This window comes from Hipposideros armiger, unplaced genomic scaffold (assembly GCF_001890085.2).
Source record: "Hipposideros armiger isolate ML-2016 unplaced genomic scaffold, ASM189008v1 scaffold_93, whole genome shotgun sequence".
Classification (NCBI taxonomy): Eukaryota; Metazoa; Chordata; class Mammalia; order Chiroptera; family Hipposideridae; genus Hipposideros; species Hipposideros armiger.
Genome location: NW_017731443.1, coordinates 454,773 through 477,405, shown reverse-complemented (window position 1 = coordinate 477,405; position 22,633 = coordinate 454,773). Strand labels below are relative to the sequence as shown.

The 22,633-nt window shown below is 38.1% G+C and overlaps 1 protein-coding gene across 2 annotated transcripts in view; it reads left to right on the top strand.

Annotated features, from left to right (window-relative positions):
* KDM2A (lysine demethylase 2A) overlaps positions 1 to 22,633 on the top strand; it is a 99,632-nt gene that overhangs the window by 35,686 nt on the left and 41,313 nt on the right. The gene's annotated exons all lie outside the window — the stretch shown is intronic.

Here is a 22,633-nt window from a genome sequence, read left to right as displayed (position 1 = left end):
CAATTACAAATAAAGCTGCTTATAAACATTTGCTTGCAGGTTTTTGTGTGGACATAAGTTTTCAACTCCTTTTGAAAATGTTTTCTCTGTCTGTGGCTTGTCTTTTCATTCTCTTAACAGTGTCTGTTCACAGAGCAGAAGTTTTTAATTTTAATGCAGCCCAGCATACCGATTTTTTTCTTTCCTGGATCATGCTTTTGGTATTGTATCTAAAAACTTACTGCCAAACCCAGGGTCACCTATTGTAGATTTTCTCCTGTTCTAAAAGGTTTATAATTTTGTGTTTTACATTCAGGCCTGTGATCCATTTTGAATTAATTTTTATGAAAGGTATCAGGCCAGTGTTTGGATTTTTTTTTCTTGGTATATGAATGTCTGTCTGCTGGTTGCAACACCAGTTGTTAAAAAGACTATCCTTTCCACATTGTCTTTTAAAATGTATTACGTTCTAGATTGTCTGTTTCCTCATTGTATAGTTTAATTTGTTTTCCTAAACTGTATGCAATGTAAAATGGAACTCGGTTAGAGGATTAGAGTCACTTTAAACCTTTTGGCAAGAATGCTTTCTAGGTGATTGAGCACTTCAAATTGTATCAAGTCAGGAGGTACATATGCTAGATAATCCCTCTGGTAGTAGTGATGGTTAAGATTAGTTAAGGTGGTAACCAGCAGATCTTTTGATTGTAAAGGTATTTTTCCCTTTGCAATTAGTATGCGTTAAATAATCTGTGGGGTAATATTTTGGCCATATAACAAACGAATATTTGAATCTGTATTTGTCAGACGTGCTAGGTTCTGGGGAGAGAACAGTAAAAAGAAAGATTTCTACTCTCATGGAATTTGCCTTGCTCCCTACAAGTTCGAAGACAGCAGTGGGATTGGGTCTATCCTTGGAGGGGGGTGCATTTGCATCTTAAGGTATGTTGATATCAGAAGAATACAATCATTGAAAAGTATATGCCAATGAGTACAGAGTTTCAGTATGGGATGATATAAAAGTTCTAGAGATGATAGTGGTGATGGTTGCCTGACAATGTGAATGTACTTAATGCCACTGAGCTGTACACTAAAAAATGGTTAAAATGATAAATCTTATGTTATATGTATGTCACCACACTTTTAAGAAGTATATGCCATTATGATGTGTCACTGAACTTAGTTAGCCCTTTTCTGTGATAACTTTCATCAGGCGACCCGTTGGTTATTTGGACTAATTGAGAGAGAAACTCTTTTCTGAAATAAAATTCTGTAGTTCAGTCTAGTAGAGAGGAAGAGGCAGTGATGTTGCATTTCACCCCTCCTCCAGTATAGTTTGCCTTTGTATCCTCTCAGGGAAACAAACTGTTGTTGAGACCTCTGGATGTCCCCTATTGTGCCCAGGCTGTGGGTGGAGCTTCAGCTGTTGGGCAGACAGGGTCTGCCTTTCACTACTTGCTCTTTCCATTTGTTGCATTTTGCCAGGTGCAGGCCTGCCTTTGCCAGGATGTGGAGAGAGATCTACAACTTGAACCATTGTTTGAATGCTGCCGTTTTGACCCAGGAAACCCTATAGATTCAGGATGAGAGCAATAACTATAATGCCTGCACCAAAGTGATTGTTGACCAGTTTGCTGTGAAGGCAGGCCCTTCATTTAGGAAGAAAACCCTGTGATTAAGAGCAGGAGCTCTGTTTAGAGCAGCGGTTCTCAACCCGTGGGTCGCGACCCCTTTGGGGGTCGAACGGAATGACCCTTTCACAGGGGTCGCCTAAGACCATCGGAAAACAAAAAGATACTTACATTACGATTCATAACAGTAGCAAAATTACAGTTATAGAGTAGCAACGAAAATAATTTTATGGTTGGGGGTCACCACAACATGAGGAACTGTATTAAGGGGTCGTGGCATTAGGAAGGTTGAGAACTGCTGGTTTAGAGGGAAGGAAAGAGCACCTTTATTTGTGGCCGATGGAGCTTGGATTACCTCTCGTGCCTTTTTTTTGCCTGAATTGACTGTGGGAGAAGGTGGTAGGAAAAGCTTTATTGATGGCTGTGGCAACAGCATGATACCATGGTAAGGTGAACTGTGACTTTCTTCAACCTATAGAAATTTTTATCCACCTGAAATCTTTAATTGCCTTCATGTTGACGAATATCCAGTTTATCACAAATTCTCTATTTTCAGTCTATAGATTAGGTTATGTGTGTGTAGCCTTTGCTTTGGTAGTAGAATAGGAAATTCGGATGTTGTAGTGCAGTGTTTTTTATAGTGTTTGGCTGACCTGCAGTAGTGATACATTTTGTGTTCCGACCTAGTACTATCATATACATGAATATACATAACTAATACTGTATTTTCTGATATTTTCTGTTTCTTTCTATTCTGTTTCATTTTTAAAAAATGCATATATGACCTAAATTGATTTTTATACCCCATGGTTTAAAGAAGATTGGTATAGAATAGTGATTCTTAAAGTATGGTTGGTATATATGCCCAGGATTCTTTAATAGGGGTCTGTGAAGTCAAAACTAGTTTCAAAATAACACCAAGATATTTACCTTTTTTCTCTCTCATTCTCTAATATGGGGCGAGTTTCCAGAAGTACAGTGGGGTATTTCAGAACTGTATGATATATGATGACATTGCTGTCAGGGCTAATGGAATGTGTATTCTTGTATTTTCTAGAATTTCCTAAAGTAGTAGGATATAAATGTGTTTTCTCAGAGATTAAGTCAGTTTTCAGTACTCATATTATGCACTTACTGGCTACTTTTGATTATAACTGTTATAATCTTGCTAACCTCATTGTGGTCCAGTGAATCATTACTTTGAAGTCCTAGCATTTTCCCTGAGCCTATGTGGAAATACAGTTATAGTAAGTTAATGTTGCCTGTTGGTTCTTGGAAATTGTGACTTTAAGCAAAATGATGTATAATGAAACCAATTTTACCATAGGCTAATTGATATAAGTTCCTACTGCATATTTCTGGTCACAGAAACATTACCAAACTTGTAAATAAAGACCCAAAACACTTGCTAATATTAAACATTGAAATAAATGTGAGCTATACATACATTTAAGAAAGATTAATGAAAACATGCAAGATAATTACTTTCCAACCCGCTTATTCCAGTTCAGAGTCACAGGTGACCCAAGCCTCTCCCGGCAGCTCAGGGCGCAAGGCAGGAACCCACCCTGGACAGGACGCTTTTCCATCACAGGACTCACTCACACACACACCCACTCCCACTGAGACAATGTAGACACTCCAGGTAACCCAGCATGCACATCTTTGGGTTGTGGGAGGAAACTGGAGTACCTGGAGAAAACCCCCTCAGACATGGGAGAACGTGCAGACTCCACACATCCTGGCTGAGACTTCCCCCCCAAACCCCCCATGTTATAACAAAATGATGTTATTTAAGGACCTGCTGTACAGTTTGTTGTTGTCTTGTTTTGCAGTTATGTAGTTAGAAAATTACTCAGTTTTAATTTGTAATCAGTAAATATTGACATATATAATCCACCTACAAAAGCTGTTTGGGGTCCTCAGTAATTTTTTACTAGTGTAAGGGATTCCTGAGACCAAAAGGTTTGAGAACTTCTCATGTAGGGATTAAGAATGTAGACTTGTTTTTGCAGGGGGAGTGTCCCACGCTCTTTTTATGGTTTCACACACACACACACACACACGGTGCCAAAAAAATGTATACACATTTTAAGAAAGGAAAACTATTAAAATTGTAATATTCAATACATACCGATAACAAAAGATGATTACAAGTTATGTTTGACTTCTGCAATTACAAGAGGTGCTCAAAGTGGTTACCATCAGGGTCCAGACACTTCTGATGATGGCGAACTACTGCTTGAGCATAGATAACATTGCTTAAAATATGTATACATTTTTTGGCACCCCCCCCAATATATGTATACATACACACACATATGATGAGATCTATACCCACCCTTAACAAAATTTTAAGTGTATTGTTAACTATAAGCACAATGTTGTACAACAGATCTCCAGAACTTTTTCATCTTGCATAACTGAAACTTTATACACATCGAACAGCAACTCCCCTCAGTCCCTGGCAGCCACCATTTTACTTTCACTTCTGTGAGTTTGACTAGAATATAAGCTTTTTTTTTTTAAATAACAGTTGGATCTGGATTTGAGTCCCAGCCTGGCTACTTGTTAAGCAATCCTGGCTCAAGTTGCTCAACCTTTTCGATTCTTTCTTTCTTCATAACTAAAATTGCCATTTTATTATCTTCATAGCTCATTTAATGAGCTAGAAAAATAGACTTGAAAATGCTTAGCACATAAGAAGCATTCATATGTTAGCTATTATTATAATAGATGTAGTAATATCTAGTCACATTGATATTTAGCTGTAGCATTTTTTAGCAATACTCACCTGTGTGAAACTGTGTTGTCTAAATCTACTCTAAATTCTCGTTCTGCTCTTGCGTATGCCTCTAGACCAGCGGTTCTCAACCTGTGGGTCGCGACCCCTTTGGGGGTACTTACATTATGATTCATAACAGTAGCAAAATTACAGTTATAGGGTAGCAACGAAAATAATTTTATGATTGGGGGTCACCACAACATGAGCTGTATTAAGGGGTCGCGGCATTAGGAAGGTTGAGAACCGCTGCCTAGACTTTTCTTAATTCAGTGGGTTTTGTTTGCCCAACAGATAGTGAGCTTCTTGAAAATAGCAGTTCTCTTCTATTTCTTTCTGTTTTGTCTTGGACAGCACTCAGCCTGTAGTAAGCACTCCAGACATGTCAGTCCTAGTACAAGGCCACGGAACACACAAGTTTACAATCCTTATGAAGGTGATCATGGGAAAGAGCTTTTTAGGCCTCTGTTCTGATTCTTTACACTCTCTCTCTTTCTCAGGAACTTTCTTTCACTACTGAATAGGCTTCCTAAAGAGTATAGTGAAGGATGAATTATAATTTATTAAATCACTTCAGTTTCTTTGGTTAATCCTGTTTCTCTTGACAGTATGAAATTGTAATACATTTGGCATACTTTCCACCAGGGTTCCCCTCATTACATCCCAACAGTACAAGAGAGTCATAGTGGGGCGGCCGGTTAGCTCAGTGGGTTAGAGCACAGTGCTTACAACACCGAGGTTGCCAGTTTGACCCCCACATGGGCTGCTGAGCTGCACCTTCCAAACTAGATTGAAACAACTACTTGACTAATGGAGCTACTTAACTACAGGAGCTAATGGGTCCTGGAAAAAAACACTGTTCCTCATTTTAAAAAAGAAGTCATAGCAATAGATCCCAAATAATTCATATTAGGATGTTATAATTCTTAATGTTTGTAAATATATGTTATGATTACGTCTCCTATAGCACCTTCTGAGATGTAGAGCAACACAGGCAAGCAGGTGTGAATATTTTTTAAGTCAGGAATTGAACTGTGTCCTAAACCTTCTACTTTTATTGCTTACTCTTCTCTCCTTGGGTCTGTCTTCAGCCTTCTGCTCTAGTCTGACTATCTTGATGTCCAGAAACTTACTCTTGTGTAAGCATATTGCTTCCCTTCTGGCTCTACACTTCCTGTGTTCACATATGACTGTTCTCTGTAAGCTCCCTCTACCCAGAAATGAGCAATCGTAGAACCAGCTCTGCCGCTTAGAGCAGGGGTTTCTCCCAAACAACACCTTCCAGAAACGACCACTTCATATTAAATTGCTGGCAGTGTGACGATGGAGAGAATACAGTTGTTGGATTTCATAAAATTTCATTCCTAGGATTAGATATTTGGTGTGAGGAGGTTTAGAGATAGGGGATTCATAAAAGAGATCCTGAAAGGGATGGACTTGGAATACTTCTAGAAGCCTACCACTTAGAATGATAAAGGAGAAAATCTTACCTGATGTTTAATGCTATTTGAGATGAGGCATGTGAAGTATGACTTGTCTCTGGCCACATAGACCATTCTTTTTGGGAAAGATAGTTGAGTTTCCCAGTCCGATGTTGGCTGATTGGTGTTCAAAACAACAATTGCTAATATTTTTTGAGCATGTGCCAGCTACTTTACGTCTTTTATCTTATCTCACTAAGGAATGTGAAGCTCAGAGTGTCAGTACCTAGACCCAGGCCCATTCTCACTTCTGACTCCACTCCTTTGTTCTCATTATGTAGTTTTGCTAAGAATAACAAATAATAAATACTGCAGGTTGTACCTGAAGATGAATTTTCTAAGAATTTTAACGTGTTTGAAGGTGATTGGTAATGGTTCAGATGTGATACTTAAGTCTGGAGAAATTTAGAAAAGATGTGACCATTAACATGCATTATTGGTTGCTTTCTTAGCTTGCATGTAACTGCTTTATTAAGTATTCCTTTTGCTACTGGAGTTTTTAATGCTGTGGGTCAGTTTAATACTCTTACACTAACATTTCCAGGTAAATTCAGAAGTGAAGACCTAGTTTTCTGTGCTTTAACTTGGCACGGTTGGGTAACTGAAAGCTTAGACGGAAAGAAGTTTTGCCAGGGTTACAAAGTAGTCATGGTGACGGAGAGGCGAGGAGTATATGTGTTTATGGGGGGCAATTTAAAATACCAGCTCTTGATCTTTTGCCAATTCCTTCTAGAGCTTCTACTCCTAGATATGAAATTTCATGACTCCTTTATACCTCAGGTTTGAAAAAGAGGTCATATAGTTGGTTTAGAGATTGACCTTTGTCTGTGACTCAGAACAGTAATCATTGAGGTCATGGAGGAAAGCGTCCTGATGACAGGAATGTAGCAAGGCTGGAAATAGGTGCATTTATATAGTATCTCCTGGCCTCAGGTGGCTGCTTGCTAGCTCCCTAAACACACCTAAGACTTAGGTGAATCAGCATGTGCGACACATTTCGTGGTTTATATATTTTACTGAGCAAGTGTCTATAGAGTTATTAGTGCTTTTCAGAGCAAGGTGTCCTTTAAGGTTCACAGTACCTTTCTCAGTGACTGGCAGAAAGGTCACTCTTACTTCCTCTTTAGAAATAAGATGAACTTCTAGGGATTTTTTCATTTTCTAGAAGTTGTTTTTGCCTAACAAATATGCTGATCCTTACCTTCTAGGAACTGAAGTAGTATGGCTTGTACTGTGTATCGTACTAATGACTTACAGTTGCATCAGTTACAGAAGATGGTGAAAAAACTATGCATTATTTTTGTTTCTGTGTTCTATGTGTCTGTTGCTATAGAAATAAACCAGGCAGTAAACAGAAGTGTTCAGGGAGTATTTGCATCTCAGTGGATAATGAAAATAAAGTTAAGAAATTGGTTGAGTTGAGGGAGAAACTGAGTATTTCTGAGTTCATTATTGTTTCCATTTTTGGTGGGTGGTATTTTTGTTGTATGTGTGTAATTTAAATATTTTAAATTAAATAATTTAATTAAATGGGTAAATTAAATAATTCATTTCCTAGTGAGTAGTAGACCTTCTAAAATTCCCTTCTTTTTTGTTGTAGGACGTAAATAATTAGAAAAAGCAAACATTTTATATTCCTTTTGGGTTATGATTTTACTTCACCCAGATTGATTTTTAAATGTTAGATAGTAAGAACGCTAACTTTAAAAATCATTCTGGGGGGCCGGCCGAGTGGCGCGATGCTTAAGAACTCGCTTGGGATGCCAGAGGACCCCGGTTCGGATCCCACATATGAGGGCCAGTGACACTGCCCTCCACAGCTAAGATGCTGAACAACAGCTCAACCTGGAGCTGGGCTGCCATGAGTCGCCGGTGACGGCATAGGCTGCAGTCCCTGTGGCAGTGGGTTGCCATGGGCTACCATATGTAGCCAGCAGCCAGCGTGAGCGGCCAGCAGCCGCAGTGAGCGGCCGTCCAGAAGCCGGCGACTGATCTGCCTCGCCCGGGAAGAGCGCAATGATGGTGGCAACTTGGGCCAGTGAAGCAACATCCTCCACAACTAGATTGAAGAACAAAACGACAGCAACTTGTCTGTTCCCCTTCCCCCAATTCCCCAGCACTGTTCCCATCCCCCCAATTCCCCAATAACAAAAAATCATTCTGGGGCTACAGAAAGGTGATGAATATTTAAAAGAGTGGGACAGAAGGTAAACAAAGAATTCCACATCTTTATTTCATAGTTACTTAAGAAATACAACCCCAAAGTGACTTGAACATTGACAACATGCTGTTACTTGTTCACTTCCAGTTTCTCTGATGCTTTGACTAGGCTACTTTTGGAGGATAAACTGAACATTTGCATGTTGATAGAAAGTATAATATTGCTGATATGGCTTTTGCCAGTATCCAAGGAGAAGAGTGTTTGTATAGTCTAGTAAAAACCTTTGGGGGAACAAAAATGTGCTTTTGGTATAACATCTGAACTCAGATTTTTTTCTCTTCAAGATGGTGTTGAGATGCCTATCTTCATTAATTTCAAGAGAGTAATTTTGCTACTTGTAGCTGCATTTTTTTCTTTGCAGAAATGTGGTAATATAATGGTTAAATGTGCAGCAAGCACACTGAACAGTTGATTATACTAAATGGTGTGGGGAAAGGCAGGCAATGTTGGTGGAAGAGATCCAGCACTTGAACTCATTTCTCAGTTGATTTTGTGGAGGGCATATTTGTGGTCAGGGTATGTGTATCCTGACTCAGAATTTTAGGATCATTACTGCTCCTACAGTAGGTACTTTAACATTAATTAGAAGGGAACTTTTAGGGAAAAGTTTACTTTGTGATATATTGGGTTGTCGGAAAAGTCATGACGCATTTTTGAACGAAAAACAGAAAAAATACATCATGACTTTTCCGACAACCCAATATATCCCCCTTCTTCTGAGCTGTCTGCCTTCTTGAATGTCTTTTTTTTTTATTAATATGAATAACCTTGCCAAATTCTATAGATGATGCCTTCCTTTTATGGATTCCCCTGTCTTGTTGGAATTACTGTGATCTGCTAAAGTTTTTCATATATAGAAAGTGTTCTATATGCGGTTGGTCTCTGCAGAAGTTCATCTAAGTGAGCCTAGAAGATATATGAAGGCTGAACTTTTCAGCAAATGAAATGCAAGCTTTTTCAGTCATGTCAGTTGATCAGTGTGCATTCTTTGTAATATATTGAAGCATTTATGTTAAAACTAAGCTTGTGTTCTTCCTTTATCTTTGTCCTCAGACCTCTTATTATTTTAGGGGCAGTAAGTGTTACATAGATCAACAGATAAAAACTTGAGCCCAAGGTTTAATCGCTGTAAGGCAGCGATTCCCACTGTTTTTATACTACATTAGGGTGTACCCATTAAAATCCCTCATAAGGTGTAAGGAAATTACAAAATTTTCAAACAAAGATGATAACCTTTTATTTTTGAAAAATGTTACATGTCTATATCTATCTGACTATCTTATTAATAAGGAGATACTGAGAAATCCAGTGAGGTGAGGGGGAAGCCCAAAAAAGTTTGAAGAGGTCACTGCTACAGAGGAGCAAATAGTCTGTATCCATACTCCTTGGAACTTAGGTGTTCAGTAAAGTTACACTGAGTAAACGAACATGTCCTCTTATGTCACTTCTGTGGAGCCTTTGCCAACTCCTCTGTGGTAGTTGTTCTTCCTCCTGGACTTCAGTGACGGTTGTATCTTACCTGTCTTACTAACATCACATTGAATTATAATACTATCATTTATTTACATGTTTGTCTCCCCCTACTGGCCAGCGATCTCCTTGAGGGCTAGGACTGCCCTTTTTGTATGAATTGTTCTATTTGAATTATTCTATATTCAGCATGGCCCTGTTTTATGAATAAGTGTTCAAATAATAATTTTTATAGTACACACACACCTGGGGGGGGGGTAGACAGCAATCTGTGTGTGTATCTGCCTGCCCCAGTGTGTGAACTTGTTGTAACGTCGGGTTTTCAAAAACATGGCAAGAAAGAAAATGAGAACATTTTTAAAGTTCAGTTGATTTTTGGGATATGTATGTGTTCATACATTTGTGAAGGAGTCAGGGTGCAAGCCTGAGCTTGTTTCTTTCTTTAAAGTGTGGATAAGTGCATATTAAGGCTAAAAAGTGGGGATTTGATATAAGTTGCAAAGATTCAGATTTAATCCATATCGCTTTATACATTTATAAACAGATGCCCCCAAACTTTTTTTTTTTAATTGGGGAATTGGGGAAGGGGAACATTGTGTTTCTTCAGGACCCATCAGTTCCAACTCAACTTGTTGTCTTTCAACTCAATTTGTTGTCTTTCAGTCCTAGTTGTGGAGGGCGCAGCTCAGCTCCAAGTCCAATCGCTGCTTTCAGTCTTAGTTGCAGATGGGTGTAGCCCACCATCCCATGCAGGAGTTGAACCTTGTTGCACACTGAGCCATCCGGCCTCCTGTCCGCAGCTCACTGCAGCTCAGCTCAAGGTGCCGTGTTCAATGTTAGTTGTGGGTGGGTGCTGCCCACCATCCCATGTGGGAGTCAAACCAGCAGCAGCCTTGCTGCTAAGAGCACGCTCTTTCACCATCTCAGCGGCAGCTCAGCGCAGCTCACTGGCCCATGTGGGAATCAAACTGGCGACTCTGTTGCCCAGAGCTCACACTCTTAACCAGCTGAGCCACTCGGCCGGCCCCCCACAAACTTTTTTAAAGCAGTATCCTGATGTGGGACATGAAAATCTAGTTGTTACTTGGCATCTTATACCATCACCAGCAAAGAGGCTCTGTAATTAAAACTTTTCTCTCAAGTAGTGGGATAAGATAGATGAGAATCTTAGAGAAAATCAGAGATGAAAAAAAATTAATCTTGGTAAAAAATGCAGGCAATTTCATCTTTCCAGAAGGTGTGTAATAAATGCCACTTGGACTATAAAGATAGAGCATGAGAACAAATTTTAAGAGCACAGATAGTGATGTAGTAAGTTCAGAGCACTCTGTGATGTAAAATGGTCTCTGGGTAGAAATAACAATATTTTTATTTCAGCCAGAATAGCGGAATGATCAGTAAAATAATTTGTCAAGTAAAAGCTAGAATTAGAAGTCAGGAATGGTGGAATATTAAACAAACAGTGTTCATACCTGGAAATGTAGTGTCCCTTATCAGAGACTTCCCGCCCTGGGGAAGATCCTTTGCTAATTATCTGCCAAGCACGGTTTTCTGATTTATAGACAATCTCCTTTATTGCCAAGGTCCTGCCACTTCACCTCCTCTCTGCCAGAGTAGTTTCAGCTGTCTGGGGTCTCCTTTCTTTGATAATTATTTCCATGTGTCTCAAGCTACAGACTGGGTGGCTGAAGTTTCATTCTGTTGGGTTTCTGTTGCAAAAATGCGTCATGACTTTTCTGACAACCCAATAAAATGATTTCAGTAGAGTAAAGCAGTGATTAAGACCATTGGCTCTAGAAATAAATGCCTAGGTTCAGATCCCAGCTGTATCAATTATCTAGCTTTCTAACTTGGGAAAGTTACTTCTGTCCTTCATTTTCCTTGTTTGTAAAGTAGAGAGAATAATAATCTTATAGGGATGTTGGATTTAAGTGTGTTAATACATGCAGAGTGCTTACTTATTACCGTACCTGGCACATGGTAAGCACTCAAACGTTAGCTTCTATTAATACTGTTATTCTTGCCCTGGCATCATACATAGTTCACCTTCAGAGAAGTAGCCCTCTGGGTGTCATTAATGAAAATAGCAACAGCCTCTTCGTACTTTATACAACTTCCTCATTCTCTAATGCTTTTGTGTTCCTTGGGGAATGGGAATTGCCTAACTCTCCAGAAAGAGCTGCCTCCAACATCTGGCTGATTGAACTACATGGAGGTTTGGTTAATATAGGAGGTGGGTGTGGGAGAACAGGAGGAAGATATGGAAGTCTCTAGATGGGCTATCCTGCCAGCCCACCTCCAGGTCGGGCTTAGAGTCCCTGGTCAGGACGGAGAGGACTGGGTCTGGAATTAGATAGTTTTTGAATAAGGACAGACGCACTTGGGGGACTGGTATGTAGCAAATTTTCAACAGGGTATAATGTAAATGGGAACAAGACCTGAGATCTTAGTTAGAAGCAGATTGTAGAGGACTTTATTTTAGAATGCAAAGGGACCTTAAATTATTTATCTCCAAGGGAAAATTAGGATCTAGAGAGGTTTAGTGATTTCTTTAACTACCTAAGGTCACACAGCAGAGTAGTAGTAGACTTGACACTAGATAAGGTCTCCCTACAGACACTTAGGCTTTCTTGTTTTTCTGCTATTATCTAAAAGGGTTCACTTAGGTCAGTTTTTACCTTTCTTTTTCTTCATTTCTAAAATAATACCGTCATATTTCCTGGTTTTCTTCAAGTGATTATCTTAGGCAAGAAAAACTATTTGACATAAAATATAAAATGATAGAAATGTACAGTAGTCCTCAAAGGGTAGTTTTTGGTATACAGTAATACCTTGTTTTGTGAGCATAATTCGTTCCAGAAACAAACTACTCGCATTGCAAGACATTGCTCGTTTACCACGTTAAAATGTGTTAGAAATGTTTGCTTGTCTTGTTGAACTCTCGCGAACCACTTTACTTGCAATCCAAGGTTTTACTGTATTACATTATTTTTTTATTGTAGTAAAATATATATAACATGAAATTTGCCATTTTAACCATTTTTAAATGTACAATTCAGTGGCATTAATTACATTCACAGTGTTGTGCAACCATCACTATTATTTTCAAAACTTTTTTTATTACCCCAAATAGAAATTCTGTAACCGTAAAGCAGTAATTTCCCATTCTTCCTACTGCCAGCCCCTCGTAACCTCAAATCTACTTGCTATCTCTATGAATTTGCCTATTCTGAGTACTTCCTGTAAGTGAAATCATACAGTATGTATCTTTTTGTGTCTGGCCTATTTCATTTAGCACAATGTCTTCAAGGTTCATCCATGCTGCGGTGTGTACTGGAACTCCATTCCTTTTCATGGGTGAATATTATTCCATTGTATATGTACCACATTTTGTTTATCCATTTATCTATTAATAGACGTTTGGGATTGTTTCCACCTTTTGAGTATTGTGAATAATGCTGTTAGGAACTTTGGTGTAAAAGTATCTGTTTGAGTCCCTGCTCTCAGTTCTTTTGGGTTATCCTTAGAAGTGGAATTACTCGATCATATGGCAGTTCCATGTTTAATTTTTGGAGGAATTGCCATACTGTTTTCCTACACAGGCTGCACCATTTTACGTAACCACCAGCAATGCACAAGGGTTTCAATTTCTCTACTTCCTTGCCAACACTTGTTATTTTAGCTTTTTGATAAGAGGCATCCTAATGGATATGAAGTGGTATTTCATTGTGGTTTTGATTTGCATTTCCCTGACGATGACTAGTGATGTTGAGCATCTTTTCATGTGCTTGTTGGCCATTTGTATATCTTCTTTGGAGGAATGTCTATTTAAATCCTTCGCCCATTTTTGAATTGGGTTGTTAATTTTGTTGTTTAGTTGTAAGAGTTCTTTATATATTCTAGACATTAATCCCTTATCAGATATATAATTTGCAAATATTTTCTATCATTCTGTGGTTTGTCTTTTCACTCTCTTGATAGTGTCCTTTTGTACAAAAGATTTTAATTTTGATGAAGTCCAATTTTTTCTCTTTTTTTCTTTTGTTTTTGATGTCACGTCCAAGAAATCTTCGCCAAATTCAGTGCTGTGAAGAACATTGTTTTCTTCTAAGAATTATATAATTTTAGTTCTTACGTTTTGAGGTCTGCGCTGTCTTGAGTTAATTTTTGTATGTGGTGTAGGGGTCCAGCTTTATTCTTTTGCATGGAGATATCTGGTTTTCCCTGCATCATTTGTTGAAAATGTATTTAATCTTAATTAAGTCTTACAGCTACATGTGGCTAGTAGCTACTATATCAGATAACACAGCTCTAGACTGTCATGTACTTTTTCCCCTTTAATCTGTTAATGTGAATTACATCAATAGATGAAGTGGAAATTCTTAGAACTAACAGTGCTTTTGCATTTGTGGCACATCATAATGGTTTATTAAATACTTAACTTTTTTTAGTCACTGTCTGTGCTACCTTTCATATAAAATCAATTAAAATGGCTATAGAAATTGTTTAGAAAAAGATTGTGTTTTCTCAGAAAATGTTATTAAGCAGTGTATCTTCTATTGGTCTACATCAAACCTTATTCTCATATTATAAAAGTACATTGCTTTATTTAAATACGTTGTATTACCCTTTTTTCTTTTATAGATTTCCAGTCATTTTGGCAATCTGTAAGAGAAAAAAATAATTGCTCATTGTTTTTTTATTGAGACAAAATTGATATGCCATTCAATTCACCCTTTTAAAGTATACAATTCTTTGGTTTTTAGGGTATTCACAAAGTTGTACAAACATTATCACTCCAGACGTTCCAGAACATTTTCATTACCCCAAGGAAACCCAGTACACATTAGCAGTTATTCACCATCTCTGTTCCCTGCAGCTCCTGGCAACTGCTAACCTACTTTCTGTCTATAGATCTGCTTATTCTGGACATTTCATATAAATGTAATCATACAATGTGTGGTCGTTTGTAATTGGCTTTTTTCACTTAGCATTATGTTTCTCCCTCCCTCCCTCTCTAAAAGCCAAAATCGGTTTCTTCCTGGCCTGGGTCTTTTTAATAAAAACACAAGTTCCTTGCAAGTAGGGGTTTTGTTGCATGCACTGCAGGGGGCTCTGGATTAGACTAAGGCCTCACTCTTCTAAGTGTGTCCAATGTCCAGTGGCACAGACTCTCCAGGGCTCAGCCCGCCCCAGACCAGCTAAATCAAAATCTGCATTTTAACGATGTCCCCACATGATTCATGCTGTGGACCCTGGGAAGAAACATTCATTTGATGTGAACCCTGAGAAGGAATTTATCTGCTGTGATGGACTCCCCATGGTCAACCAAGGGCCCAGAATTTTTTTTTTTTTTTTTTTTAAGCTGAGCCATCCTGCTACCTGTTGGCAGCTCAGCGGCTGCTCAGCTCGGACTGGACTCGAACCGCTGTTGCTCAGAGCTCAAACTCTTGAGCGAGCTCTTAACCAACTGAGCCACTCGGCCGGCCCTAAGGGCCCAGATTTTATAAATATTGGGTTGTCAGAAAAGTCATGACATGTTTTTTCTATGTTTTTCATTGCAAAAATGCATCATGACTTTTCCTACAACCCAATAATTTTACAAGAGCCTAGCAGCCCTTTGCTGACAGGGGCTCCTCTGACTATATTGTACACTGTATATACCACAAAGAACTTCAATCTGAACTCTTGGCTTCCTGCACTGTGCCCACTGCAGGGAAACCCTGGTTTCATCTTTCTACCAACAGACCAAGACCTGCTCTGTCCAATCAGAACTGCACAATTTGGATACCTCATTTACATAAAATGGACCTAATTGGGAACCTGGGTGGGAACTTTCACTGTAAAAGGCAGCCTCCCTTTGTCTCGGTGGAACACAGTTTAGGTTGCTGCCTGAATCTGTGTCTCCTGGACTGCATTTCCTTTTGCTCAAATAAATGCTTATTATTCTTCATTACAGTCTAAAATTAGTTTTGGTTTACAGTGAGAAATGTAGCCTCAGAGGCATGGACTGAAGGCACCTAACACTCCAAATGCTTTTGTAACTGGCTTTTTTCACTTAGCATTATGTTTACAAAGTTCATCCATATTATAACATGTATCAATACTTCACTCCCCTTTAATTGCTAAACTGTATTCCATTGTATGGATATACTGTATCCATTTGCCAGTTGATGGACCTTTGGGTTGTTTTTACCTTTTGACTATAATGAATAATGTTGCTGTGAATGTTTGTGTACAGGTTTATGTGTAGACATATGTTTTCATTATCTTGAATAGATACCTAGGAACGGAATTGCTGGGCTATATGGTAACTGTTTAACCAATCTGAAAAACTGCCAGACTGTTTTCCAAAGGGAAAAATGTACTATTCTTCATTCCCACCAGCTGTATGAGGGTTTCACTTTCTCAACATCCTCACCAAAACTTATTATCTGACTAGTAGGTGTGAAGTAGTATCTCATTGTGGTTTTGATTTGCATTTCCTTAATGACTAATGATTGGCCAGTTGTATATCTTTGAGAAATACTCATTCAAATCTTTTGGCTGTTTTATTGGGGTTGTCAGAAAAGTCATGACGCATGTTTGCGACAGATGGCACTAGTTCATTTTTGGAAGTACTGAGTCATTCGCATCTATGTTATTGCTATCTCATTTGACAGCTGACAGTTCTAGCTTCATTCTAAAAAGAAATCGAGCGATTTGGTTGAGTTTTGGAGATTTTACCACAAGTTGAAGATGGAAGACCAAACTGTGCATTTTTGCCATATTTTACTGTTTTACATCCATAAAGGGAAGAACGTGCATCAAGCTTGTGAAAAGTTGCATAAAGTTTACAGTGACAATGCTCTACAAGAATGTCAGTGCCAACGATGGTTCACGAAATTCCATGGTGGTGATTTTTATCTCAACGATGCTCCTTGGTCAGGGAGGCCCACCGAGGTTGATGATGACAAAATAAAGGCATTGATCGAGTCAAACCCCCATTACACGACACAAGAGACTGCAGAAACACTGAACATCCATCATTCAAGCATTCATAACCACCTGAAGAAGCTGGGATACGTAAGCAAGCTCAATATTTGGGTTCCGCATGAACTCAAAGAAGTTCATTAGACGGCGTGTATAAACATCTGCAATATGCTCATTAAACTTGAGGAAAACGATTCTTTTTTGAAGCGGCGACTGATAACTGATGATGAGAAATGGATTGTTTACAACAATGTGGTGAGCAAACAGTCTTGGTCCCGACATGATGATTCACCTCAAACGACATCGAAAGCAGACATTCATCAGAGGAAGGTTATGCTCTCAGTGTGGTGGGATTTTAAAGGTGTCGTGTTTTTCGAGCTCCTACCAAGGAACCAAACAAACGATTCAAATGTGTACTGTTGGCAATTGGACAGTTTGAACGAATCCATCACCCAGAAACATCCAGAGCTTGTTAATTGAAAAGGAGTTGTGTTCCATGGCGACAACGCGAGACCACACACAAGTTTGATCACCCGTCAAAAATAACGGGAGCTTGGATGGATGTGTTGCCACACTCACCATACTCGCCTGACCTTGCGCCATCAGACTTCCACTTGTTTCGCTCTCTTCAAAACTTGTGTGGTATAACGTTCAATTCAGATGAGGCTGTAAATCAGCACCTTGTTCAGTTTTTCGCAAATAAAGACAGATCCTTCTACGAACGAGAAATTATGAAGCTCACTGAAAGATGGCAAAAGGTTATCGAACAAAACAGGCAATATATCATTAATTGATCTTTGTTCTTTATATAAATAAATGACCTTTGAAAAACATAGACAAAATACGTCACTTTTATGACAACCCAATATCATTATTACTATTGAACTGTAAGAGCCTTTATATATTCTAAGTACTAGACCCTTATGAGATACATGATTTGCAAATATTTTCTCCCATTCATTAGATTGTCTTTTACCTTTCTTGATAGTGTTTTTTGAAGCACAAAAAGTTTTAATTTTTGAGGAAGTCCAATTAATCTGCTCTTGTTACTTAGGCTTTTGGTGTCATATCTAAGAAACCATTGCCTAATCCAAAGTCATTAATGCTTACACCACATTTTTTCCTAAGAATTATATAGCTTTAACCTTTTCATGTAAGTCTTTAATCCATTTTAAGTTAGTGTTTTTGTATATGGTATGAGGTAGAGGACTAACTTTATTCTTTTGACATTTTTTTTTTTTTAAGCTGAGCCATCCTGCCACCGGTTGGCAGCGCAGCAGCTGCTCAGCTCGGGCTGGGAATCGAACCGCTGTTGCCCAGAGCTCAAACTCTTGAGTGAGCTCTTAACCAATTGAGCCACTCGACCGGCCCTCTAACTTTATTCTTTTGCATGTGGATATTCAATAGTCCTGGCACCATTTCTTGAATACTCTTCCCATTGCATTATTTTAGCATCCTTGTTGAAAATCAGTTGACCATAAATGTAAAAGTTTATTTCTGGATTCTCAGTTCTGTTCTACTTATCTATATGTCTCCCCTCATGCCAGTACCACACAGTCTTGAGCACTATCACCTTATAGTAAGTTTTGAAATCAGGAAGTGTGAATTCTCCAACTTTGTTCTTTTTCAAGATTTTTTGGCTATTCTGGTTCCCTTGCATTTCTGTGAATTTTGATTAATTTTGTTAATTTTTTAAAAAGCAGCTAGGATTTTGTTAGGGATTGTGTTGAACCTATAGATCAATTTGGGAAGTAGTGCCATCTAATATAAATCTTCCAGTCCATGAACATGGGATGTCTTTTCATTTATTTAGATTTTCTTTACTTTCTTTCAACAATGTTATATATATTTTTCCAGTATTCAAGTTTGGGGCTTCTTTTGTTAAATTTATGCCTGAGTATTTTTTTTTCATCCTATTGTAATTGAAATTGTTTTCTTAATTTCATTTTTGGATTTTTCATTGCTAGTATATAGAAATACATTTGGTTTTAATTGCTCTAAAAGTTGTGTGTATTCCTTACAATTTTCTATGTATAAGATCATGTCATTTGTGATAGAGAAAGTTGTACTTTTTACTTTTTAAACTTGTGGGGTTTTTTTCTTGCCTAATTTCCCTGGCTGGAACCTCTAACACAATGTCACATAGAAGTGACAAGAGCAGCTATCCTTGTCTTGTTCCTAAAACACTGAAAACTTTCAGTGTTTTATCATTATGTGTGATGTTAGCGGTGGGGTTTTTGGTAGATGCTGTCAGTTGGAGGAAATTCCCTTCTATTCCTAATTTATTGAATGTTTTTATCATGAAAGGTGGCTGAATTTTGTCAAATGCTGTTTCAGTATCTGTTGAGATGATTGTATAGTTTTTGTCCTTTATTCTATTACTTTTTTTTTTTTTAAGTTGGGTATTGGAAAAAAGATAGCATGGGGAACCCGAAGACCCATTAACTATCACTAAAGTTAAAGTGGATTTGCCTTTAGGGTGTCACCTTAGCAGACTATTACTGCCTACTGATTTCCAGGTTATTGCAAAGATTGAATGTGTTTTTAAAACACTTAGAGATTTGCTATAGATGTTTACTTTTTACCAGGGTTTACATTAAGATGGGGGGACCCTTAACCTTGACTGTGTAAAAACTGGCACAAATAATTTTCACATTAATGCTGACTTCCCAGTTGCACCAATCAAAAAGAAAACAAGAATTCAAATTCATTTTCCTGTTGTCTTTAAGAAATGGGCATGCCTTGGCTGGAACAAGAGCCTTCCCTATATCCTTATTCTCTCCAAGTTGAATGTGCAAATGAAGGAAGGGATTCTTCTTGAAATAATAGTAAGAACAGCATGTCAAAAGAAAGGAAGGACGGGGAACTTCTGGCTACCCTGTTAGAAATGTTGGGATAGTCAGGGTGATTATATCTTCCTGAATGAAGAAGAATCAATAATGGTAGACTTGGGAAAGTGAAAACTGTCAGGAATTTTTTTGACAAGCATATTAGAACTTATAATGCAAATGAATACTTTTAAAAGTGATTATTTTGGGAAACTACATTTATTCTGATGGTATTGCTCTTGCTGTATGATATACTTGGAAATCATCTTTTGGAGTTCTCTTCAAAGACACATATATGAAGTAAGGGGAGGAAGAGAACTGAGAGTTGTCTTTCAAAAAAAAAAAAACTATGTAAGAAATTGTCAGTGAAAATACACCCCCCATCCCCCCAAATGTACCTAAAACTATTTTGAGCAGTGATGGCATTACTGGAGTACGTGAAAGGTCTATTAAAATTCAGTCTTTTGGCTTTTGAGTTGTGACTTAACGGCAGCAAAGGTGCTAGGTAAGAGTGTTGTAAGGCTTTTTGCTAAATATGGAAAAAAAATATCAGCTGTCTCTCAGTGTTTCCACCTAAAACTGGTAAGTTGAATCTTGTTCTTCTGTGGTGTGTAACAGTCAATTTTATTTAATTTTTATTTCTTGTGACTCATTTCTTCCCTTTCCCTGAACTCCATTCCCTAAGAGACATACATTCAATGTATGTCTCATTTTCTTATGTGTTTATGTAAATTCAGGTGCTATGTAATCAGTTTTAGATCATCAGTATCTTAACTTTAAATTCCAGTTTGGGTTGTTCTTAGCACATACTTGGGCAGGGCTACTTTACCCTTGCAGCTACCGCGCCCACACCACCGTCCCATGGTCTGTAATAAAAAAAATCAGGGACCTGCAGAGTGCTGTGTTGGTTAAGAGCTGGCTTGGGACACCAGAGGGCCCTGGTTTGAATCCCACATATGAGGGCCATTGACACTGCCCTCTACAGCTAAGATACTGAACAACAGTTCAACCTGGAACTGGGCTGTCGTGATTCGCCAACGATGGCGTAGGCTGCAGCCCCTGCTGCAGTGGGTTGCCATGGGCTACCGTATGTAGCCAGCAGCCAGCGTGAGCGGCCAGCAGCCGCAGTGAGCGGCTGTCCAGAAGCTGGCGACTGATCTGCCTCGCCTGGGAAGAGCGCAATGATGGTGCCAACTTGGGCAAGTGAATAACGTCCTCCACAACTAGACTGAAGAACAAAAGGACAGCAACTTGTCTGTTCCCCTTCCCCCAATTCCCCAGCGCTGTTCCCATCCCCCCAATTCCCCAATAAAACTTAAAAAAAAAAATCAGCAATTTTAACGCTGGCTAAAGTGAAATATACCAAATGGTTAATTTGCAGCAACATGTTATCCTTGTTAAAAAACAACAGCTTCTGAAATATAATTCACATACCATAAAATTCACCCATTTAAAGTGTATACAGAGGGTGCCAAAAAATGTATACACATTTTAAGAAAGGAAAAAACTATTAATTGTAATATTCAATATATACCGATAACAAAAGATGAATACGTCACGTTTGCAATTACAAGAGGTGCTCAGAGTGGTTCCCATCAGCGTCCAGGCACTTCTGATTATGGCGAACTAACTACTGCTTGAGCATAGAAAACATCTCTTAAAATGTGTATATATTTTTTTGGCACCTCTGGTATATAACACACTGGTTTTTAGTATAGTCACAGAGTTATATAAATATCACCACTACCTAATTCCAGAACATTTTCATCATTCCTGAAAGAAATCCATACCATTAACGGTCACTTCTTTTTTTTTTATTTCTATTTTTTTTACTTACAGAGTGATAAGTTATCCTATAAGTGAGAAATCCATCTAACAAATTCTGATCCAAAATGTGGTTTACCACAAAATTTCACGTAGTTCCCTGGAAGGGAAAGCAATTAAAAGAGTTGTAAAAAAAAGAAAAAGAAAATATGGGAAAACATAGAATGACTCTAAGTTTCCCTTTAAAACAATCTTTCAAGTGAAAGGTAATTGTTCTAATAAATACTTAATGACCATTATGGAAACCACATGGATTACCATATGAAATTTAAATGGTTATAAAGAAAATAGAAAAACTGCCCTTTAAGACAAAAATTAGATAATATTTTCATAGTGAAAGTTAGGCAGAAGGTTTTGGAAATTCTTAGAATGGTTCACTTTAAAAACTAATCCAGCAGCTCTGAATTACTTGTGTGATTACAGGTTGGTTTTATCTGTGAAAACCACATACAGTATTAAGTATTAGCACGGAACCAACAACTACATTGAGAACTGCAAAGGAAGATGCCTTTCTTAATGGCAAAATGACAGAGAAATGTAAGCTAAGATTATACGGCATTGAAAGGGAGTCCACCATTATTCCCTCTGATTTAAATCAGCTGTAAAGGAGAAACTCTTAATGGTCACTTCTTATTCCTCCCTCTCCTCAGCCCCTGCTTTCTATATATCTCTATGGATTTGCCTATTCTGGAAATTTCATGTAAACGGAATTATACAATACATGGTCTTTTGTGTTTGACTTGTGTCACTTAGCACAGTGTTTTCAAGATTCTTCCATGTTGTAGCGCATATTAGTACTTCATTCCTTTTTATGGCCACATAATATTCCATTATGTAAATATACTACATTTTGTTAATTTATTCATGAATTGATTGACATTTGGCATGTTTCTACCTTTTGGCTGTTATGAATAATGCGGCAATGAACACCTGTGTACAAGTTTTATATGGACATGTGTTTTTATTTGTTTTTATTTTTTGAATATATACCTTGGAGTGGAATTGTTAGAACAGCCAAACTTTTCTAAAATGGCGGCACCATTTTACATTCCCATCAGCAATGTATGAGGGTTTCAGTGTCTCCACATTCTTGCCAACACTTGTTATTGTCCACGTTTGTGATAATAGCCATCCTTGTGGGGTATGAAGTGTTACCTCGTCGGAGTTTTAATGACTAATGATACTGAGCATGTTCATGTGCTCATTGGCCACTTGCATATCTTCTTTGGGAAGACATTATCCTTAAAGCTAAATATTGATGGTCTGCTGTTGGAATACTACTGTTTAAATTAACTTTTTCCTTCACCTGATGTTAAAGAGTATTTGCTTCATTAAATGTTTTAGTCTATTATTTTTAAAAAATTTTTTTTAAGATTTTTTATTGGGGAATTGGGGGGATGGGAACAGCGCTGGGGAATTGGGGGAAGGGGAACAGACAAGTTGCTGTC